Source organism: Amblyraja radiata, chromosome 34 (assembly GCF_010909765.2).
Source record: "Amblyraja radiata isolate CabotCenter1 chromosome 34, sAmbRad1.1.pri, whole genome shotgun sequence".
Lineage (NCBI taxonomy): Eukaryota > Metazoa > Chordata > Chondrichthyes > Rajiformes > Rajidae > Amblyraja > Amblyraja radiata.
In genome coordinates, this window is record NC_045989.1 from 15,786,095 (window position 1) to 15,805,503 (window position 19,409).

Genomic DNA, 19,409 nt, shown 5'->3' on the forward strand with positions numbered 1-19,409 from the left:
ATCGTCGCCCAAGACGAGCGGAGAGCACAGGAGATCGATACCAGGCACCCCCTGCATGGACACACAGCACCTCCACCCCAACTGAAATCCAGAGCCAGTTTCTTGCAGACAGTCCCACCTCTCCAGACAACCAAAGAAACAGCAAGGACCAACATCTGGAAAGATGAATGGAACCAGCTCAACCCTACGACTGGATGGAGAGAGGAATCACTCCGACTGAATGCCTCGCCAGCGGGCACGACCTCCCATGGCCAACCTGGAAGACCCTCAGCAGATTACGAGTGGAGCAGGGGAGGTGCAAAGCACTTATGAAAGCATGGAACTACCAGGCAGAAGACACATGCAGCTGTGGAGCAGTACAGACAATGTCCCACCTACTGGAGTGTGACCACGCCCCCAGTGCAGCCCCCAGGACCTGGCTGAACCGACCCGACCAGCTGTGACCTGCGCCAGATACTGGCAGAACGACATCTGAGATTGCAACGGACTCGAAGAAGAAGAAGCAGGTTATCTGCACCCCATGGGCAGGCTTACAGGATTTAGCCAGCTGCTGTAAAATTGGGCTCAACTCATCTGGGAACAAAAAGCAGACGGTAGGAACTAGGTTAAACCAAGCACACATGTACATGCGTGTGCACACACACACACACACACACCCAAAACCTCTGATCTATAATGACAGGAGCAGTAATTGGCCAGTTTGCAATCCCAGGCTATTCTTCACCGACCATCCTGGATGTCTGCCTTCCTCAAACAAAAAACAGAAAGCTGCCAGGATTATGCTCGCCTGCCTATTGCTGCACCACTGGATGGGAAACTCCATCAATGAAACTCCATACACGTCAGCCACCTTGGACATGGATCATGGAAGCGCTAACTCATGGCAATGAGAGACACATCATGTTCCAATTACATCCAATGTCCTAAGCTGCAATTTGATGTCAGTATCCATGTTAAAACCTTATCAGGTTACAGAACCTGCGTGTGACTTGTTAAAAATTGCACATAGTGCATGGGAGGGGAGGAGAGGAGAAGAGAGAAGGGATGGGAGGGAAGGAGGGAGGAGGGAGGAGGGAGGAGGAGACGAGACATTTTCTGTGTAAATTTTTAATATCAAACATCAAACCACTTTAAGCCCCTTAAAAGTTAACACTGCAACAATGCACACATATAGCAGTTGATCACAAGGTGCTTCTTAAAGGAGCACCCATCGAGTAGATCACAAACTATTAGGCACCTCAAAGGTAAATTGATCTGATCCTTGTTGAACCAGAACCCACCTTATACCCGGGGTGGGGGACCTTGGTCCAAGTCCACAGCCCAAAACTCAAATCTCATCCAAAGACCCATCCAGGGACAGGGGCATTGTCCACCAGCTACAAACAATAACAGCTGTTCATTCCTGATTTCAAGTTAAACTGATAATTAAGACTACTTTTATAGGAGGCATAGATAAGGTGAATTGTCATCCTTTTCTCAGGGTAGAGGTCTTGAACCCGAGGACATAGATTTAAGGTGAGAGGAGAAAATAAAGGGATGCGAGGGGCAGCGTTTTCACACAGGGTGGCGGGTATATGGAAGGAGCTGCCAGAGGAAGTGGGAGGGGCAGGTACAATTACTTTTAATGGTGTTTGGACAGGTAGATGGATAGGAACGGCTTAGAAGGAGATGGGCCACATGCAGACAAATGGGACTAGCTCGTTGTACAACTCTACCTGTTGCGCAGAGCACCTTGTATAGTCCATTCTTGTCTGTTGTTGAAGGGAAATGGCTGCCTTTTGCAGGAATCACACTGAAGCCCAGCCCAGCCAGATAGGAGACAAGTCCCTCACACAGCGCCAGGCTTGTCAAGCAACTGTCTGCTTCATTCAGGTTCTTTAATTCCAGACAGAATAATCAATGGAGCTGAAAATTCCCTAACTGCAGCGGCAGAATAGGAACACATCTTCAGATCATTAATCCCAATCTCTGGACAACCTGCCAAGCAATGAGTGACTGCACAATCACACTCCATTAGCTTGGAGCAGGGTGCTGCCAAGTCTGCACGTTAAAGCTGGACATAGTTAGCCAAACATGGCTCTGATGTTTATACTCAAATGCAAATCAAATGGGAGCTTTGCCGCTGTTTAGAATGGAAAGTGCAAGACAGTGCAAGCTCTGGCTGGAGTTCTATGTGTGGAGAGGGTAGCAGGAGCGTGCCTTCACCATGAAAGGTTTTGAATGGCGAGAACTCTCGACAAACACCTGTTGTCTCAAAGTTGGAGAAATTCTGAAAGAATAATCTTTGGATAAGTTACGCATGTACTTAAGGTTTGGCTTTAAAAGATTTAGAAAGCAATATGCTGCCTGGCCATTGAGTACTCCCAGCATTGTTCTCTGCCCCCACCCCCTCCCCCTCAGTACAATGGAAATGTTTTAAAATATATTTGGGCAAGTAACACAGACAGAAAAGGTTCAGAGAAATAAAGTCCAAAAGAATTAATGTTAAATTGGACTAGCTCAGTTATAAAACCCAGTCGCATGGACAAGTTGCCCTGAAGGATCTGCTTCCATGATCTAAGACACTAACATGACTCAATTTGATACTGAGTGATTACCAATCTTTGCAGAAAAAAGCCAGTGCTAGATGAGAGGCAAATGTGGAGTTGGAAGCAAGGCGACAGGGATTAACTCAGAGGATTGCCAATAGGATTTCAAAAAGGCCGACACTGTGTGCAAACCAACACGGAGGATGTTTCAGACAAGCACTGGGTTAATAACCTCAATAACTGGCCTTGAGGGCAGGAACTCTGCCATCCACACCCAGTGTGCTTCACCTTGACTCAGGAGCTACAAGAGTGAGACAGAGTCTCAACGCCTTCTTAAAACGGCTGCACGAACAACTTGTTTCAGGGAGTAAAAGGCTGAAATGTCTCTGCGGGTCATGCAGCATCTCTGGAAAAAGATTGGGGACGTTTCGGGGCGAGACCCTCCTTTAGTCTGAAAACGTCACGTGTCCATGTTCTCCTGACCTGCCGAGTTACTCAAGCACTTTGTCTATTTTTGTAAATCAGCATCTGTAGTTCCATGTATCTACCTCTTGACAAGTGTTCATTACCAACCCTCAGACCGCCACAAAGGAAGATCACCTACTGCAAGGCTGAAACATCAACCACCACCACACCTTGTGCCTGCCACATTCAGACCACTCACCCCTTTAACATCAACTCATCCGGGACCTTCAGTATAATGGGCAGGTGACTCTCAATGACACACACAGTGCTGTTGGGTTGGAGGCAATGATTATTGCTACATCCAAAATCAATGCATGTTGGTGCACACATTTGCTCAGGTTCAATTAGTGCCATTAGACTGGTGTCACAAGGTTAGTGTTCATTCTATACTCGATCCAAACCTCCAGCTTTGGATCTGTCTAACCAGGTCCAAAGATTCAAGTCCTTTCATGAGGATATGATAACAAACATTTTCCATCATTTTAAAGAGCAGCACAGGATATCTTGTGATTGGCGAGCCCATCAATGGTGACCGTTCAATAGATGTAACTATTGTTACATCTATTGAACTAATGTTAATAATGTCTATTGAAATAATGTTTCGTCCAGTGAATCAATGTGGTGAACAGGAGCTTACTGTATTTCCTACATTACAACAGAGAAAGTGTGTCAAAAAAATGTATGAAATATTTGCCTGAAAAGGTCTTTAAATAGATTTTGTTCCACTTGAAGACTTTTGAAACACACCCTGGTCACCATTACACTGTATAGCAGTGATTTAAAGTGATTGTGTTTAGAAATACAGCATGGAAATAGGGCTTTCACCCAAATATCGATCACTGCTCACACTAGTTCGATCCTATCACATTATACGAGGGACAATTTACAGAATCCAATTGACCTACAAACCCACACATCTTTGGAATGTGGGAAGAAACCAAAGCACCTGGAAGAAGCCCGTGTAGTCACAGGGAGAACGTACAAACTCCGTATAGACAGCACCCGTATTCAGGATCGAACCTGGGTCTCTGGTGCTGTAAGGCAGCACTCTACCACTAGGATACTGTGCTGCCTCCTGCATTTAAATTACCTGCAGATTCGAAGTTTGACAATCCAATGCATGTTTTTTTAGTGTTTCTATGCTAAAGCTACAAACACAAGGTTCAGGGGTACGAGGCCTTGCCTGGAAACATTTCAATCAGATTTTGATTGCGATGCTTTTCCACCAAGTCAGCATTACCGAGGCCACGCACAAGCACCTGAACAAGCAGCAGTACTGGGGGTGGAGTACAAACATTTGCTGCAGTCAGCTAATGAACAGAACATATTCAGCAACTCCCCCGCTCCAATCATTTAATACAGTGTACATGTGGGGGCTGAATTAGAGATTCATTAAAAACCTCGTAAAATGCTGGTGGATGTTGAAGTTGGTCCAGCTATTCTGATGTCATCCATCCAGAAAGAACCAAACTGATCGCACTAGTTAGATTAAGGGTCAGTGTTTCCATCACCTCTTCTCCGTTTATTATCCATTTTAATGTATTAAGCTTCTAAACAAATCAAAGTGAGAAGCGGCAAATTTATGACAACATATTTTTGTCTGACAGTCATAATAATGAGGATAAAAATAAGATGCTGGAAATATCAACGTCCAGCATTAATGTTTAACCTCTATGTTCCCAAATTAAAATCACTCTCAATGGCAAAACTCTCAAATCACTTACAATAGGTTTAAACACCAATTTTCCTTCTGAAACTGAGAGGACTGATCTATTTAAGAAAAGGGCAGATTTTCTTTAAAGTGAGGCTTTTCACGTTGATAAGTTTTCATTACGCTACATCAGTTCGGAATTAATTTCAGTCATTCATCAGATAATATTTGGATGTGAACATATAGGGCAAGATTAGCAAGTTTGCTGATGATATGAAAGTTAGTGGGTTTTGCAGATAGTGAAGATGGTTGTGAAAGATTGCAGCAGGATCTGGATCAATTGGCCAGGTGGGCGGAGGAATGGTTGATGGAACTTAATACGGAAATGTGGAAGGTGTTGCATTTTGGGACGTCGAACAAGGGCAGGACCTACACAGTAAATGGTAGGCCTCTGGGTAGTGTTGTAGAGCAGAAGGATCTAGGAGTACAGGTGCATGGTTCCTTGAAGGTCGATTCGCAGGTAGATAAGGTGGTTAAAAAGGCTTTTGGCACTTTGGCCTTCGTCAGTCAGAGTATTGAGTATAGAAGTTGGGAGGTCATGTTGCAGTTGTATAAGACATTGGTGAGACCGCATTTAGAATATTGTGTTCAGTTCTGGGCACCATGTTACAGGAAGGATATTGTCAAGCTTGGAAGGGTTCAGAAAAGATTTACGAGGATGTTGCCAGGACTAGAGGGTGTGAGCTATAGGAAGAGGTTGAATAGGCTGGGTCTCTATTCCATGGAGCACAGGAGGATGAGAGGAGATCTTATAGAGGTATACAAACTCATGAGAGGAATAGATTGGGTAGATGCACAGTCTTTTGCCAAAAGTAGGGGAAATCGAGGACCAGAGGACATAGGTTCATGGTGAAGAGGAAAAGATCTAATAGTAATCTGAGGGGTCACTTTTTCACATAAAGGGTGGTGGGTGTATGGAACAAGCTGCCAGAGGAGGTAGTTGAGGCTGGGACTATCCCATCGTTTAAGAAACAGTTAGACAGGTACATGGATAGGACAGGTTTGGAGGGGTATGAACCAAGTGCAGGCAAGTGGGACTAGGGTAGTTGGGACATTGTTGGCTGGTGTGGGCGAGTTGGGCCACAGGGCCTGTTTCCACACTGTACCACTCTGTGACTATGACTAATATTTGTTTTGGTCATAAATTTAATCAATATCAGTGTGAACATAATCTATACAAGTAAAAACAAATGCATGATATAAACAAAATGCTGGAAATATCAAGCATTGTCTGAAATGAGCAACAATATGAAACTCTTGGGTCAATGTCCCGTCCGTCATCTGATGAGTGGTCGCTCGTTACATTCAGATTTCCATTTTCTCAATTTTGTTTTAGAATGCTAATTTCTAATTTTTAAATCTAAATTTTCTGCAAAAATCTTTTACTTTTAAAAGTCTACTAAGTCAAAACCGGATGATGAATTTAGGTAGTTAGAGATAACGATGCCTGGGCACCATCCATAGGGCATAAGGTTAGAATGATTACATTTGAAAGTGGAGAAAGCAGCTGATATTAGTCTGAGAATTCTTCTTATTGCTTTCTGTTTGACACTTTTAAAGATCATAAGTTTAAATTGACCAATTATCATATCCAATTCAAAAATATTCAATCAACAAAATGAGATAAATCTCTTGGACTTTGATGCCCTGGGGGTTTACCGATACACACAAATATTTATTTCCCACGGCAAGGCCAGCAGCATAATCAAGGACGAGTCGCACCCGAGCCACTCTTTTCTTTTTAAAGAGAGATACAGTGCAGGAACAGGCCCTTTAGCCCACAGAGTCCGCGCAGACCATCGATCCCCGCACATTAACACTATCCTACACACACTGGGGACAATTTACACACACACCAAGCCAATTTACCCTACATACCTGTACGTCTTTGGAGTGTGGGAGGAAACCGAAGATGTCGGAGAAACCCCAAGATCTATCTGTGCATAGACTTTGTACCAAATTGCATTTCATTTTGGAAGAAAAGACATTCATCCCAGTCCAGCAGCATTAAAATGAAACATCAAGGCAGGAATCATTTGATGGCACACGCACCACACTGCATTCCTGCCTCAGAGCCAAATATGAAATGAGTGCATTGCAACAGCTAATCACCAAGAATCCAGATGTGAACAAGTCCATTCCTTTCTGAGCTGTAAATCAGGAACAAGTTTAAAAAACTCAGCTCCCCTGACAACTTGCATGGGACATTTTGGTTCATCCAGTGGAGGAGAGAACTGCAGATACTGGTTTAAATCGAAGATAAACACAAAATGCTGGGGTAACTCAGCGGGACAGGCAGCATCTCTGGAGAGAAGGGATGGGTTCATCCAGTGGCAGGATGCAGATACACAAGAGGAGCGGGGAAAAACAAAGAAGCAGAATCCTGTCCCAACCCACAAGACGCTACATCGTTGGGATCAAAGAACTAGAACCAGAAGCGCGAAATCTGACCAATTCCATCTACCCGGGTTTCAAGAAATTCAATTTAGGATTAATCCAACAGCATTATACAAATCCCAGCAAATGATGAAAGAAAGCTTTGAAGTCTGTCTGCATCATGTAACAGCAATAACTGGAACGACTGTAAAATGCTGCCAAAGTCAAACAAACCTTCAGGCACAAGATATGTCTTTTTCACACAGAGAGTGGTAAATCTGTGGAATTCTCTGCCACAGAAAGTAGTTGAGGCTAGTTCATTGGCTATATTTAAGAGGGAGTTAGATGTGGCCCTTGTGGCTGGAGGGATATGGAGAGAAGGCAGGTACAGGATACTGAGTTGGATGATCAGCCATGATCATATTGAATGGCGGTGCAGGCTCGAAGGGCTGAATGGTCTACTCCTGCACCTATTTTAAATGTTTCTAACACACACACACACACACGTGTGAGTTCAGCTAGTTCAGTTTTGTTTATTGTCATGTGTACCGAGGTACAGTGAAAAGCTTCTGTTGTCAGGCGAGTCAAATTTTATTGAATTAATTTTAATTTTTGATATGGATTATTCTGGTCAGATACGGAAATTTTAGTATCTTAATGTACCATGCTTAAGGACAATAGATCCTTCCTATTTCTTTTAAATTCCACCCTATTTCATACACTTCAATCAGGTCTCCCCTCAGCTTTCCTTGTTCCAAAGAAAATGACTTTTGCTTATCTAATCATTCCTCATGGCTGAAAGTTCCTCTTTGGCATCTTCCCAACAGATAAAGATAAATTTCACACAACCTTGGCAATTTATGACTATTCAGAGATGTTAAATCCTTTAACGCTTCACTTTGCTCAACATTTATCCTAATCCATATTTCACGTTCTTCTACCTGAATTACATCAGCTGTGACCTTCTCTTCTGTGAGGGCAGTCCCAAATTGTCCATCAAGAACCTACCCATGTCCTGCATAGAGAGGCGGGTCTTGGATCCAGCAGAGACCATACTCTATAAAACATCCTTGCATTTTCTTTGATTTTACTTCCCAGCGATTACTTCCATGCCCTCTTTGCCTTTTTTAAATGTAACAGAAAGTCTAGAATGGTATACAATGTAGAAAAGAGAAATGTAGTTTGGTGCCCAACACAAACAACCCTTTTATTTCAACCCTATGTGCACCTCCTCATCTAGACAACTCTGGGTTTTCACAGCAGACATGTAAAAGGCTCAATCAAGGAATAGAGACATATCGCAGCATGATTTGGGAACAGCTCCATCCAAGACCGCAGAGAGTTGTGGATACAGCCCAGTCCATCAGGCAAACCCAACCTCCCATTGACTCCAACTACACTTCACACTGCATCGGCAAGGCCACCAACATAATCAAGGATCAGTCTCACCCTGGTCACCCCCTCTTCTCCCCTCTCTCATCAAGCGAGAGGTACAGAAGTTTGAAAACACACGATCCAGATTCAGGGACAGTTTCTTTCCAGCTATTATCAGGCAACTGAACTGCCCTCTCAGTAACTAGAGAGATGTCCGGACCTCCCATCTACTTCATTGCAATATTTTTCCTGGACTTTATCTTGCACTAAACGTTATACTCATTATCTGTACCTACACTGTGGACGGTTTGAGTGTAATCGTGTATAGTCTTTTCAGTGACTGGATAGCACGCAACACATTTTTTTTTTAAACTGTACCTCAGTTCACATGACAATAATAAACTAAACTAGAACCCCAGGAGAAGGGGCTGGACATGTAACAATGAAGTGGAGAGATTCCTTCATGGAGAAGGGTTGAATCTGTGGAATTCTCCAGCCCTGGGATTGGGGTACGGAGTGCAATGATCCAAAGCTGAGATACTCTGGAGGCTAAAAGAAGTCAAGGGAAAAGACAGTAAATTGAGATTGGCGATCAGCTCTACTCTTGTTGAAGACCGAGCAGCTCAGGTGGCGATCTGCTCCTATACCAGTTGCCGGCAATGCTTCATAGGAGTTACAAAGCACAGGGCACTTTTCAGAACAAGAGTTGATGGTGTCTTTGTTCATCATTACTGGAGTATTTGAACTCGTAATACATGACTGGGTTCTGTCGCTCTGGCCTGTTTCATGTCTGGTCAAACCTCTGCCACAGCTGGGGCTCCTGCCTGCCCTGGTGAGTGGGTTGCCAGCTGCTGCTGGGGTGAAGGCTTGAAATCTGCTTCTGGTGCGTACAAAACACACGCTAATTGCATCATTTCAGGACCTGCCACAGGGGCATTGATCGGTGTGTGCTGCAGATACACTGAAAACAAAACACATCTGTATATCCATACACAGAAAAACACAACAGCTCAGTGCTTTAGTTTGCAATATTGTGATTTATGGGTTTTTTAAAAGTGGGTATTTTGTAAGTGTACTGTGTGCTTGAACGGTTCCATCTAGGTTTAAATGATTTTTACGGCATCAATATTCAATATAAATGCCGACCAAAAACTAGAACGAGTGGTTGGCAACAGTGCAACCTGCTGCATCCCCCAGAGAGGGTAGTTTCATTCTCCAGGGAGGCAAATCAGGTCTCAGTGCCAGGACTGCACTCACTTCAGCAAAGCCACAAACAGCGGTGATGCTAACCTTGTGAAATTGCAGCATTGGACCACATTATAATGCAGCCACTGCTCACTCCAACCATCAGAACAGTTGCTTAAAGACATTCTGGTCCTGGAGTTGTTAAGTCAGTGTGTTTTCACCCATCAGATGACCAAGCAACAACTTGAAGCACGACTACAAGATGAGGCAGACACAGAGCAATGCATGTCACGCTAAATCATAGCAAGTCTGCATGCAGATGGGGCTGCTGTAAAAAATTTTAAAAAACACACTGCAACTAGTCTCTTTGCCTGAGGTGCACACTCAGGATTTGGCTGCTAAATCCCACAGGACCCACTCTGAAGGTATCGTCACATGATCTTACTTCCCTGCTGCTTTCACTGGCACCCAGCATGCCTCTGTCTGTGGAGAAGTGATGATCTTCAAACAATTAGCATACAGATTCAACAGCAGCCAAATGCATGGTACTTACCCAGGTGTAGACCTGCTTTGTTGCACCCCAACCTCCCCGTAATGAGGTTGGAAGCCCCCAATAATTTATTTTTGTTTGCCCTAGGATGAGCCGCTTGCCGATGAGAACTGGAGATCATTAATGGAAACTCAACAAGTGGAAAACCAAGCAGCTGTATTAAAAGGGATTCCTTCATGCCTGAAGTTTTCCCATTCCCATAAATGTCCACATCCCAATCCAACAGCAAGATGTGACTTCCAGAAAACATACAAATCAGCAAGTTTGATCTTTGCATCAATATTTCAGTCAACTACAGGAGCAGAGAATGTGTCAATGGAGCTTGAACTGAACAAGACAATGCACTTTGGAGTCAAGAGTCAGAAACTTTCAGCACAGAAACAGGCCCTGGGCCTTCCTCGTCCACACCAACCTGTTTGCCCATCTACACTACTCCATTTACATGCAGCACAGGACCAGGCTTCCGACACTGCTGAAGAAAGGGGCAACTCGAAACATCGCCGACCCATGTTCTCCAGAGATGCCACCTGACTCACCGAGTTACTCCAGCACTTTGTTTTTGTTTTTTAATAAACCAGCCTTGAGCACCTTTCCATCTACATCTTCACCACACACACTCTGTGCTGAACATGATGCTGTTAAATTAATCTCTGCTGCCTGCACGTGAACCATATCCCTCCATTCCATACATATTTATCTATCCACATTGGGCCTGTATTCTTTACACCATGCCTACTTAAGTGCCTATCTGAACCTATCTTAAATGTAGTGATTGCTTCTGACTCCACCACCTCCCCTGGCAGTGAGTTCCAGCAATCAAATACTAAATAATTTTCCCATTAAATCCCCTTTAAAACACCTCCCTCTCACCTTAAACCTATGCCCTTGTGAGTTTGATACCATCATCATGGGGAAACGATTTGACTATCTATCCTATCTATGTCTCTTACAATTATATGCATCATTATCAGGTCATCCTGGTGAAACATGCCCGGCCTATCTAATATATCCGCATAACTAAACTCCTGCAATGCAGGTGATGGCCTGGTTAACTTCTCCTGCACTATCTCTAGTGGAATCACATCCTTTGGATAGGTCAGTGACCAGAACTGCACACAATACTCCAAGTGCAACCAACCCCATTGTTTGGCAAATACCCAATGTGGATAAATAAATATGCAAGGAATGGAGGGATATGGTTCACGTGCATCATAATCCAACTTTTATCGTCAAGCCAAGGATGTCTTCTTCACCACTGTGTTGAGACTTTCAGGAAATGAAGAACGTCCCTGCAACCTGCCTTTCCATTGACTTTCCGAATGCATCACCTTGCACATGTGTTGGAATTAAATGTAATCACATAGTGCTCCGCCCAGCTTTCCATCTGATTGGAAAACCTTTATCACTATCCACAACAGGAATAGTCATCTGCAAATGTACTAATCATACCTCCTATATTTGCATTCGTCATTGATATACATGACAAACAGCAAAGGTCCCAGCATCAATCCCTGTATCACACCACTGCTCACAGACTTCCAATTATAGAAAGCAACCTCCACCACTATCTCTGTTTACTATCAGAATGTCAACTGTGGATTGAATTAGCCAGCTCATCTTAGACTGGATGTACCTTAACCTTCAGGATCAGTCACCCAGGACAGTTCAAAGCCCTGACTAAAGTCCACTCAAGCAACATTTACCACATTTCCATCAATCTTAGTGAGGCAGGGTTTCTCCTACACAAAGCCACACTGGTTGTATTTTTTATTAAACTCTTGAAGATCAAAGGGCAAGATTAATTCACATGGAAACAAGGAACTGCAGATGCTGGTTTACACAAAAGAACACAAAATGCTGGAGCAACTCAGCAGGTCAGGCAGCATCTCTGGAGAACATGGATAGGTGACGTTTCGGTTCGGGTCCCTTCTTCAGATTGCTACCAGTCTGAAGTAGGGTGCTGACCCAAAACATCATCTAGCCATGTTCTCCAGAGATACTGTCTGACCTACCCAGTTACTTTGACATTTTCTGTCATGAATAATACATGGTTCATTTTTAACCTTGTCTGCAATAAGAACACAGAACGGCTAAGAAGAATTCAGCTATTACTAATGTACAGGTTGTTGCAAGAGGGGGGGCTATTATTGCCCTTGTGCTGAAATAATGGCATGTACACTTACAATCAGAATGGGTGTTAAATACATGAGAATGCAGGAAATGGAAAGGCCTAAAGAGGGAGGAAAGGAAATGCTCAGCTGGCATAAGTCGATTAAATCCACACAAGTGGCGAACCAAGGGATAACCTGGAGTCTTGGCAACGGACAAGGCTTGCAAAGCAGTATTTTCCTGCTCCTTGTCCAACGAGCCCAGACGTTTTCAATTCCATTCAAGTCCATCACATTGAATTAAAAGCATCAACGTTACTGAGGGAAATCAATCAAGAAAATAAGCCAAACTGTGAGTTAGCAACCACAGCTGATTCACGGTTTTTACTTATTTTCTTTATTGATTTTCCCCAACAATATTGATGCGCTTCGTTTAGTCTGGAGGGCTGAACTTGAAGGGAGTTCAAATCGTCTGTACTGGGGCCAGTGAAAGATTGTCAAATCGAGACACCATCCAAAAATTCAAGTGCTGAAGAAGTTGCAGCACTGAGTGGCTGTTGACATGTGGCTCAGCGGTCTCTGAGTGAGGGCTTTGGTGTTGAATCTTCCCAGCAAATGGCCTTTGGAGAAAACAGAGTCAGTCCAGTAGGCAGAGCATATAGCGTCATTGGAAGGCATGGGAGGGAAATGCAAAGCTGACGTGCGTCTGTTTTAATGCAAGGATTGTGCGTTAGGGCAGATAAACTAATGAGCATGGATCAGCAGATGGGAAGCTGAAGTTGTTGCAGTCACTGAGGCATGCTTGAAAGAAAGGCAGGACTGGCAACTCAACTCCCAGATTCTCCCAGAGTATTCAGTCATGACGAGCTGAGGAAGGGGAGGGGGATGTCAAAGAGGTGTTATGGAGTATTAACCAAGGAGCCCAATGTGCCATGACAAGCGAGGATAGCCCAGGAGGCTTGAAATAAGGCCATATAAATAGAGTTTAGAAACAAACAGAGGAGGTGATCACTTTGCTGCGGGTCTACCCCAGGCCTTATAACAGTCAATGAGAAATAGGGGAGTGGATATGTAGACAAATGACAAGAGATAAGACTGTTAGGGTTATAGTAGGAATGGAGCTCAAATTCCACGATATTGCTGAAAGGACTAGAAGGAATGCAAATCCTAAAGTGTCTTTAGGAGAGCTTGTTGAGTCTTTGTGTAGATAGACCTCAGAAAAGGGACAGTACTGGACCTGCACTTATGGAATGGAAGCAATCAAGTAGTTACATTGTCATTGGGAGAGTATTCAGGTAGAGGGGTGGTGTACACACCCCAGTCACCATCGATAGAATTGAGTGGAGATGGTAGAGAGTTTCAGGTTCTTTATATAAATATCGTCAACTATTTATCCTCGTCCAAGCACATTGATGCTCTGACCAAGAAAGTACACCAATGACTCTACTTCCACAGAAGATGAAGCAAGCAAGCTTAGCATCTCCAATGATGCTTACCAATTTATGCACTGTTTAAACCATCCTATTTTGATGCATCATAAAAAAGACACAAGTTGCTGGAGTAACTCAGTGGGATAGGCAGCATTCAATGGAGAACATGGATAGATGACGTTTTGGGTCAGTCGGGACCCTTTGTCATACTGATTGTAGTTGGGGGAATGGGTGGGGTGGGGAGAGCTGGAAGAGATGATCACAACTTGCTTTGGCAACTGCTCTTTATCCAATGGAGAGAAGGAATGGGCGACGTTTCGGGTCGAGTCACCCATTCCTTCTCTCCAGAGATGTGGCCTGCCCCGCTGAGTTGCTCCAGCATTTTGTGTTTACCTTCGATTTAAACCAGCATCTGCAGTTCTTTCCTACATGCTCTTTTATCCAATTATATGTAACAAATCTGCTACATTCAGACAGTTCTGAAACTGCAGAAAGTTGTGGGTGGAGTCAAGTTGATTACCCAAATGAACCTCATCAAGTCAGAGAAGACTTGCACAATAAGAGACAGAATTAGAAATCTTGTTAGTGGCAGAATTTACCATCAACAAAAATAAACTTTCCTTCCTTCGATAGACACAAAATTGGAAAATGTGATCAAAAATATCTTCTCCACAGATACAAACGCAATTATGACAAAGAACTTTGAAATTGGAAAACATGAACCATCAGCTGTGCTAAACAAGTGGGGAACCTGCAAAAACGTAAAGCCCCAACTCCATATCCATCTTTCACTAGTTTCATCAAAAGCTGATAACTAATCATTGTATTAAAAAAAGTTGTAGCAATAAGTTGGGACAATAAGTTAAAAAAGGCTCCTCCTTCTCAAGCACACTTCCAGAACCAACAAATAGTTTCCTTCAATTAGTACCAAAGTAAACTCTATTTTCTCCGGTAGGTTCAGCCCAGACATTGTGTTACTGGCAGGCAGGAAGAGAGTTTTGCATCAGGAAACAGCCCGTTAGTTTCAGTGCAATAAACAGCAGAATGTGGAGCTGAAGCCACATCCAGCAGGACATTTCCGGCCACATACATGGATTGACACAGATACTAAGCCAGTAAAAACGGTTTCATTACAGAAAGGGTGATCGATCAGGATTAAGACTGGACTCCTCTGCTCTGTAACCTGTGAACTGCAACCAAGCAGTAACTGGGAACTGCAAGGGTAATTTGAAAATGTGGCCAATTATATGTAACAGATATGCTACACTTCTAACAAACTGTATTCAACCCAAAACATTTATTCGATTTCTCTTCCCACAGATGCTGTCTGACCTGCTGAGTATTTCCAGCATTTCAGATTTCCAGCATCTGTACATTTTTATATACTAGTTTAATCATACGTAACATGTTCTCAATGGCCAGGCTCCTCACTGCAGTCAGAGTAGGTCTCACTCCATCTGTTGCTCAAGTGACAGTGAAAATTGCCACTGCTCGTTATCTAAGTTCAGGGCATGGAGTCTCGCAACATAACTCCACCCAACTCTCAATCAACCAACAAGGAGGTATTCCGTTCATTCAACAAAAATGTGACTGGGAGATCTTTCAAATATTTTCCCAAAGAAGAGGGTTAAAAGCAAATTTAAACATCTGCAAATAGCAGGAATTCTCAATAGCTCAGGCAGCAAAGTTAATGTTTCAAGGTGATGACTTTCATCAGAACAGACCTAAAGTTTTAACCAGCCTGATATCTTGGTGCCAAAGCTTGAGCCTCTTGCTTTAGTCAGAGAACTGCCAATGTATTGCATGGAGATCTATGGGGAAGCAGGCTGCAAACTGCTCTGGGATATGCTCAATACAAATTTTTCATACAGGCAGGACCAGTGCAATTTTTGCAGATGCTGTTATGTTTTCTGTCTTCACAACAACAGGATTTGTGAATAGATGCATATCTGGGAATTATCCCCTCTAATAGAAGTATCAGGTCCACTCAATATCCAACGAACCACAGATGGCCCCGAACCCCGAATGTGTCAGATTAATCCTTAGCTGTCTGTTGAACGTTTGCCGTACAACATTTATATGTAATGGATACTAATCTTATTTAATCCCAGATAGTCAATCTTTTTCCCCCCAGGGCTGAAATGACAAATACCAGACTTCATAGAATTAAGGTGAGAGGGGAAGTTTAAAAGAGCTTTTTAAAACACTCTCACGTTCCTGGGAGGTGGAGGAAGCACCAATGTGCATTGTTTAAGAGACATTTAGGCAGATGCATGAACAGACAGGGACAGGAGAGATATAGACCACATGAAGGCGATGGGATTAGTTTAATTTGGCATCATGATTACCGCAGACATCACTGGCTTGTTCCTATACTGTACTAGGTTCTTGAAATCCAGAGTTCCAGGCAGTCATAGTGCACCTTGTCAGAGTAATGTGTATAAAATATTCAGTTTAAGCAAAATATTCATTAACAAAACACAATATTCAATGTGTTTCTATTACACTTTCAGTTGCAGAAATCCAGTAATCCCTGATCCCAATCCAGCTTCAAGTTATGCCAGCTCTCACACAGGAAGACAACAGCTCAGCCTCCAACACCACCCAACATGGTAGACACAAAGTGCTGGAGTAACGCAGCGGGTCAGGCAGCATCTCTGGTTAAAAAAAAAGGGTGGGTGACATTTTGCATCGGGACCCTTCACCAGACTGAAAGTAGAGGGGAGGGAACTGGAGGGAAGAAAAGGCCAGAACAAAGCAGGCCCAGCAACAGATGACCAAGAAAGGGTGGAGCCCATAATGGCCCATTGTTGGTTGGGGAAACCTGCCGATCAGCTACCATGGTAGATCTGAAACCTGCCCTCAGCATCTACAAAGCTTGTTTAGCCAAGTCGTTATGCAAATCATGCATTCTGGCTGGGCTTTCTTCAGACTCTGACCCATATTACCAGAAGCTGTGAATTATGCATTTAATTCCTCAAGCGAAAATGAACATCAGACCAGTAAGTCAATGAAGACAACTGGACGTAATCCATGTCAGCTGCTAGATCAGAGATAGATTCGGCATTTCAGGGCAGAGAAACAAAAAAAGCAAGAACATTAGTAAATGTAGTGACAAGTAGAAGAATATGGGGTGGCAGAGAATAGAAAGTCACTCAGATACAACATCAAAGCCCAATCCAAACCAGATCCAAGCTGGATATTTGCAGAAAGCAGAGAGACGTGGTGTGCTACAATGAAAGTGCTACCCAGCGTGAACAGGGGACCACACAATACTCAGTAAGTCACTCTGCCAGTGAAAGCTCAAGTAGAAGAGCAACAATGGGGTTTTGGTGAACAGAGAACATTTATGTAACCCAAACTGTGCTTAAGCAGACAGCATCTCTAGCATTGCAGTGATTATGAAGCTACCCTTGATGCAGCAGTGAAGATAGACACAAAATGCTAGAGTAACTGGGACAAGCAGCACCTCAGGAGAGATGGAATGAGTGATGTTTCAGGTCAAGACCCTTCTTCAGACTTGATGCAGCAACAGTTGACGAACGATACCTTCTACCCATGTGTCAAGATTTAAATGCTACTAGACCAAGTGCAGACCCGTTGGGTCTGTTTCCCCAACGGCGTTTTGCAGGGGGGGGGGGGGAGGGGGGGCTGCGGCATCAAACTCATATTAACCAACCCCCAAACACACAGGTGGGGGGAGGGAGGGGGGATGTGAAGAGGGGAGGGAGGGGAGAGGAGGTGGAGGAAATGGGACAGATTTGGGAGGGAAAGGAGAGCGGGGTAGGGGGTGAGAGAGGGGGATGGGGAGAGAGATGTGGTGGAGGGGGAGGATGGGGAGGTAGGGAAGGAGGGAGGGAGGGGGAGAGGGGTGGGGGAGAGAGGGGAAAGAGTGGGGAGGGAGGTGGAGAGGGGTAGGGGGAGTGATGGAAGAGGGACAGAGGGGTAGGAGGAAGGGGGTGGCGTAGAGAGGGAAGGGGGGGTGGGGGAGAGAGGGATGGGTGGGAGAGGGGTGCGGAGAGGGAAACATAGAACCATTGAAATTAAGTGCAGGAGTAGGCCATTCGGCCCTTCGAGCCTGCACCACCATTCAATATGATCGTGGCTGATCATCCAACTCAGTATCCTGTACCTGCCTTCTCTCCATACCCCCTGATCCCTTTAGCCACAAGGACCACATCTAACTCCCTCTTAAATACAGCCAATGAACAGGCCTCAACTACCTTCTGTGCCAGTGAATTCCAGAGATTCACCACTCTCTGTGTGAAAAATGTTTTTCTCATCTCGGTCCTAAAAGATTTACCCCTTATCCTTAAACTGTGACCCCTTGTTCTGGACTTCCCCAACATCTGGAACAATCTTCCTGCATCTAGCCTGTCCAACCCCTTAAGAATTTTGTAAGTTTCTATAAGATACCGCCTCAATCTTCTAAATTCTAGCGAGTACAAACCGAGTCTATCCAGTCTTTCGTCATATGAAAGTCCTGACATCCCAGGAATCAGCCTGGTGAACCTTCTCTCTACTCCCTCTATGGCAACGATGTATTTGAACATTGGGCATTGTGACATCACACGATGGAACGTTCACCAGGGGCTGGGGCTGGTGCTGCTTCTATGGGTGAGAAGCCAGTTTATTTTTGAAATATTGGGGGGGGGGGTGGGTGGGTTAGGATTTGATTAAAAACGTGCACTTAAACACGACGACCAATGGCAAACCCGTTGGGTCTGATCCCCCAACGCAGCCGTTCCCTACCCGTAGCCCCCACTGGGGGGGGGTGGGGGGCGGCATCACACACACTAACCACCCCCACACACAGAGTTGGAAAAGTGTATAAAGACCGTTCCCTACCTGTAGCCCCCAGGGGAGACGTGGTCGTCGAAGTCGGGTTCCGGCCGTCTTAAAATAGCGTATCTTGAAGTCGTTGAAGTCGGGTCCGTCTCGGCAACGCGGGGGGGGGGGGGTGTGGCGGGGCGGCATCACACACACGAAGCATCCCCACACACAGAGCCTTAAAAGTGTAATGCCCCAACGCAGCAGTTGCCTACCCGCAGCCCTCACGGGAGACGTGGTCCTCGAAGTAGAGCCGTCACCGAAAGGCCGTTTTTAAATGGCGTCGCTTGAGGTTGTGCTACGGGCGCCAGCAGCCGTTATGGTCACTGGCCAGCAGGAGGCGACAAAATGAGTGAGGGGGGGGGGGGGGGGGAGGAGATGGTTTTAATGAAAAAAATGGACATAAACATAACGAAATGTAATGAGGAGTGGATAGCTGGAAGGGAAAGTGAAATGTCTACCGAAATGGCTGCTTGTATGGGGGAGAAGCCAGTTTGTATTTGAAAAACTGGGGGGGGGGGGGAGAAGGCATTACACTTTTGCGTATGTGAGCATTGGGCATTGTGACATCACACGATGGAATGTTCTCCAATGGCTGGGGCTGGTGATGGCATATGTAAATGGATCCATTTCGATTGGTCATCTGTGAGCATTGGGCATTGTGACATCACACGATGGAATGTTCAGCAGGGGCTGGGGCTGGTGAGGCTTGTGTGGGTGAGAAGCCAGTTTAGTTGTGAGATTTTTTGGGGGGGGGGGGGGGTGGGTAAGGTTTTGATTTAAAACGTGCGCTTAAACACGACGGAATGGAATGAGAAGCGCATACTTAGAAAGAAAAGCGAAATCTCTGCC

General features: G+C 44.6%; 1 protein-coding gene across 4 annotated transcripts in view; it reads right to left on the minus strand.

Annotated features, from left to right (window-relative positions):
• rab27a (RAB27A, member RAS oncogene family) overlaps positions 1-19,409 on the minus strand; it is an 88,276-nt gene that overhangs the window by 50,142 nt on the left and 18,725 nt on the right. The window contains exon 1 of one of the 4 annotated variants that reach the window (XM_033050072.1): positions 1,288-1,297. The exons of the other annotated variants lie outside the window; for them this stretch is intronic. The gene's annotated coding sequence lies outside the window, so the exon portion shown is untranslated. Of the gene's footprint in view, positions 1-1,287; positions 1,298-19,409 lie in introns of those variants that run through there. 4 annotated transcript variants of the gene reach the window in all.